Here is a 5,618-nt window from a genome sequence, read left to right as displayed (position 1 = left end):
CCTGTCAGGCATTTAGCTCCTTTACTTTATTCTTCAATCACCAAAATAAAGTTTAGAACTAGAACCCAGACAATGCCTACAAGAAGTACCTGCCCGTTCAGGTAGGAATGACACCATGGCATTTCATTTTTAAAATGATTGGTTTAACACAGAGAGTGTGCACTGCAGAAGTTACTGGGGTGAGATATTAGTTTTAGCCATGAATTTCCAAGTTGTTCTTACATCCAAGGGTCAAACTGGGCAGAGGAGGAAAAGGCCTTCCTTCCTCTTTGAGACAAAGCACAAACGGTGAGAGACACTTTGTAAAGGGCACTGGTGAAGGATGAGTGGATCAGGAAGAGAAGAAAGACTTAAGGACATGGAGGAGACGAAATGCTACAATTTCACAGGAATAAGTAGAGCCCTCCAGGAAAGAGAAGAACTAGACAAAATTAAAAAAGAAAATAGAGGTCAGGACTGGAAAAAAAGAAGTGAGATGACTCAAAGGAATTGGTTTCAGGGGGAGAAGAGTTAGAGAACGTATTGCTTAGGCCAGAAAGTACACTAGGGAAGGCTGTCAAACATGAACGTTAGCTATGTAAAAACATACTGTTGGTATTGTTCATCTGGACTAACATATGGCACACAAATTCCTGGATCTCCCAAGTCACTGTGAATTTGACAGACTGCTTGAAAAGCATGAGGATTTCATTTGCTGTTCACCTGAAACACAACCCTTTGTGACCACTGAGATTTAAATTGTAATAAAAGTGCAAATCCTCAAAAAGTGAATGAAAAGTGATAGGAAGCTTTTTTTTTCCCAATTCTTACACAAATGTGACAAAACAGAGACTCATTCCTCTGTTTGTACTCTTAAATTATGTTGCATAGTTATACTACTAAAATTTGGCAAGGTGTCAAATCCATTTAGAGTGGAACAGTAAAGACAAAGGACGTTTTCTAGTCTGCTAAATTGTGTAGCCCAAGAATCTTTCCATTATTCTGCATGTAGCTGTCTTAGTTTGAAAGACAGGTGTTTGTTAAGAAAAGTAGAAGCCTTTTTTTGAACTGAAAAATGTGATCCTTTCTATTTACAAATTATTATGATTTTGAAATTAAGGGAGTTTTCAGGCAAAGATATGGGGATAGAAATAACAGTTTTTTACTAGTATATTTAACAAGACAAACAAGAACAACAATAGCTATGAAATTAGCTACAAACAGAATAGTAACTAAGTTCTATTTTTTTTTTGGTTGCAGGCTTTTTTTTTTGAGTTGTAGTTACTGGTGTTGGGGGCAGGCAGGTTTTGAATAGTTGTAGGGGGGTTGGGGCTGATGGTAGTGCTGTTTTATGTGGGAGAGAGAGATGGAGAGATTTTTTTGTTTATGGTGTTGGTTATAGTGCTCAGCAGAGTGTTGGATGATGGCAGGTTACAGAGAGAAGGCAGCAGGGCAGGGTTTGGCAGCAGTGGGGATGACTCCCAGTGCTAGGATGGCAGGGATGGGGCAGAGGTGGCAATTGGTTTTTTTTTGTTCGAATTTTGTGGGCAAAATGGGGCGAGCCAGAGCTTTATGAGGGTTTTTTTTGTTGTTGTTTGAATTTTGCATGGTTTTCTTTTTTTCTTCTTTCCTCTGTATTACCAGGGCTTAGTTAACAGGTATTTTAACATGACAATGGGGAAAATTTCACAGAGGGAAAAGGGAAAGAACTAACCCCCAACAGTAGCTTTCCACAACCATCCCTCAAAAGATAAGGTTAGATTAGAAGGAATATTATCAAAACCACAATCACTAATGTATTGCTAGAAAATGAAAGAAGTTGCTGTCTATGAAAGTGTAACAAAACTACTAAAGTGACAATGGGTGACTAGCTACAATAAATCAAAGATTAATAAGACTTTCAATCTATATAGTATTTTCTTTTAATAGCAGAGAACTGAAGAGGCTAATATTCCTCATTGAAATTTAAATTAAAATGTTCTTTACTGTCTGCTGGGACAAGCGGAGCCCTGGCTTCTGGGAAGTCAAAATAGCCATGCTTTTGAGGAATGTGTTGCTATGACAAACAGCAGAGTCAAAAGTACTCTATGACAGGTAGAAAATTTGCATTTCCATTAGTGGGGCCTTTGTCAAATGAAATCCTTAAAGGCAGTGAAGAATGTGTGTGGAAAGAAAATGCAGTGTATTAATTTACCACTCCCCCATGCAAAAAAAACAAAAACAAAACAAACAAAAAATTCCCCTTCACCCTGGATAGTTCAATGAACCATAACTTAAGATAAAAGGTAGGAGGAAAATGTTTATATTCCTGATGGTCATACAATAAAGGGATAGTAATTTATGCATGATTTTGCTACTGGATAGCCCAGAAGAGAAATGCTGTAGAATAGCTTGGCTGAGCCACTTTTCCCTCTGAAAAACCTGGCCTACATGCTCAAATACTTGGAAAAACAAGCCAAATTTTTACCTCTTTTTAAAGTTTATCAAAATAGAGATACACTTTAAAGAATAGCACTTAATCTTTTTGGCTGATGTCATTTAGAAATTAATGAAAATATTGATTTTAATGAGATTCCTATTCTTTTATGCTCTGTCAACTCTGGTTTTCATGGATGAAATTCTTACTAGAAATTAACAAATCATTGATTGAATTACAGATAAAACAAAATACTATTTAATGTGAATAAAGATGTCATAAATTGGTTCTAAGTTTAATTTGGCCAGCCTTTAAAACACATTGATACTTTCACAACTAACCCTCATCATTTTAGGATGTCTGTTTCATTCTGCATTAGTTCTTCATTTATATCCAGATATTTATCATCAAAAGTCACTTTATCTTGAGACCAATGGAATTAAATTCAGGTATTCAGCATAAGGAATGCAAAAAGAAAAAAATATTTTATTAGTTGATATTGTTTTTCCCAAATATGTTTGAGCATTTCAGGATAATATATGCATTATACGAACTAGCTAGAGAGCATATAGAATGCAGGTTTTCAAATCTTCCTGGTTTATCAGCATGTTCTTGCTGACACAGCCCATCCCACCAAGAACTGGCCCCTTCCTCAGCACTACTTTCCCTTCTGACACCCCTTCCTCTATTCTGGTACACATGGCCGTACAGCATGTTAGCTGAGCTTATTGCAGTCCTTGCCAAAATTTACTTTAGCTCATCTACATTATTGTTATCATGCAATGCTGACAGTTTGCCTGACGTCTGCATTCAGATGTGGAAACAGGATCCCAGCTCTGAGTCATTCAGGGAGAATGCTTTTGCATCTGTGTGCACTGTCACTGCCTTTAGGAAAACCTGCAATCTCTTTACCATTTCAGCTAATGAAAGTGCATTTTTCGCCAAGAAGTCTTTTCAGAAACAGCTCAGATATTTACATGCTCTTTTTCATGCAAAACTCCCATAGGTTGACTCTATTGATCACAGCTCAGAGAAAACAAATGTCAAGTAAAATTATAGTAATTCTTGATCAGGCATACTTCTAGTTTATTCCTCCTCCTGTATACAGTCATGTTGTGGTGGCATATGTCCCTGTGTGGTGCTTGTAAACCGTTCCTTCTAAAGAAAATACCAAAACTTCATCCTGCAACTGGATTTCTGCTGTGAAGACATCAAGAAGCTTTCAAAAAAAAACTTCTTCATCCCAGCCAATATGTTCATATTGGACCAAAGGTTATGAGTTAATGGGCTTCAGAAGTATAATTATTATTAGATGTTATTATAATGGGCTTCAGAAGTATTATTATTATTATTAATAATATCTTCTCCTGCAATTGGATTTCTGCTGTGAAGTCATTGAGAAGCTTTCAAAAAAGTTTTTCCTGGAATAAAAGAATATGTTGTGACCATCACATCCTTCTAAAAAAATCACAGCCCTACCAGAGTGACAGTGCATTTTATGAGGTGCAGTTTGTCTATGATGAAGCTGTACTTTGTTCATGCTGTATCTGCCTAGATGAATTAAAGAACTGAGAGACCATGCACACTGAGTAGGGTAGCATCCTATTATCTATTTGTTCAGAAACAGGTGCAAATTGCTTTCATTATGTTTTTATAAAACATTGGGGTTTCTACAGGCTCTACTAAGTATTACTTTCTGCTTTGGGCTCTTTCTGCCTCTGTACTAATTTATTCCTGCCTCACTAACTTTATTGATAGCAAGGTTTTTCAGCATTTCTTTCTTATTTTACTCTCCTTTTCACACAGCAATAAATATTATTCAATTCAACAAATGCATACAAATGGTTTCCATTAGAATTTTAATCTACTCTCAAAATGAAAGAAAACCTTTGTATAAATCTTTTTAAATTACCGGAACATAAATTCAGACAGGGATATCTCCACCTAGGCTGTGCTGGGGAGTTCACAGCCTGCTGTCCTCATTCATAAATTAATTGAGGTCTCTAGCTGCTGTAAATGAACAGTGCATCCTGCAAAAGATCATATCTGTCAAGATTGCAGATTGGTTTCTATCAGAGTTTGCAAAAGTCAGAGCTCACAATGCTTTCATTATGTCTATGAGTATGGCTTCCCAACTGGAAAGAAATGTGTTTTGTTCTACTGGGCCAAGATTTACAGAAAGCAATTTTCCTCCATGCTCCAGTTATGACAAAACTACTGAAAAATGTCATTTCATGATTTCTTTCATTCAGTCACCTTTTTACTGACAAATACGTATTCTTTCTGCTCCATGTGTATGCACCAACTGTGACATTTAATGGCCAAGGAAGGTTAATCACAGGAGGGTACATATCCCCCTTGGATATTGCAAGCTATACTGCATTCACTGCCACTTATCCATTATAAAGTAAGCATGGCTTTAGCTGACTCACACAACTAGCTGTTTTATATTACAAATTCATACATTTTTCAAAAGATTCTGTAGTATTCAGAGCCCCAGACAGCATATCCATGAATACCACTTAGATATCTTAAATTACATTAAGGTTGTGAGAGTATGAATGGAGTCAGAGGTAAGGTGGGTAATACTGAGTCCTTGGTTTCTTTCCCTTTGACTTTGCACTGTTAATCTGCAGGCATGTGAAGGGTGGAGTAAAGAAAAGAGAACATCAGTTCCCACAGTCTGGAAAGCAGAGGTTGTTTTACTTTTGTGTCTTTTTTAATCAGTGCCATATTTGAGAATTATGTCAGGGACCCTTTACACATAAATTTCAGTTTGTAAGAGATTGAAAATTAAAAGGAGGGTAAGACTGGCCAAAACAGCTCTTAACACAAATGAGTAGAATTTGTCTATTTCAATTTACAGGTGAGGGACTAAACCCCAAACACAGCACATGCACATACATCTTTCCTTGCTTCTGTTGGCCGTGCTGGACCTTCTCATTCACAGCTGAGGCTGTAGAGGAGGAACCTGAAAATCACCTGAACATCAGCTTTCACTTCTACCTTTCTAAGACAAGAAAAATTTTCTTGTTGGGGTTTGCTGATAGCCAGTTGCCCAACAACTGAGCATGTGTGTTCTCTGGAAGCAATAGAAAGGTATCATATCAGCTCTTAAAAACAACGGGGAGATTCACTACAGCTACAAACACTGGTCACAGAGAGGTCCTGGTGGTCTTGGTACACAAAAGAGTAGTGAGGAAGGCCTAGAAGGGCATGGTAT

This window comes from Cinclus cinclus, chromosome 5, assembly GCF_963662255.1.
Source record: "Cinclus cinclus chromosome 5, bCinCin1.1, whole genome shotgun sequence".
Classification (NCBI taxonomy): Eukaryota; Metazoa; Chordata; class Aves; order Passeriformes; family Cinclidae; genus Cinclus; species Cinclus cinclus.
The sequence above is the reverse complement of the archived record's forward strand: the minus strand, read 5'-3'. Positions refer to the sequence as shown.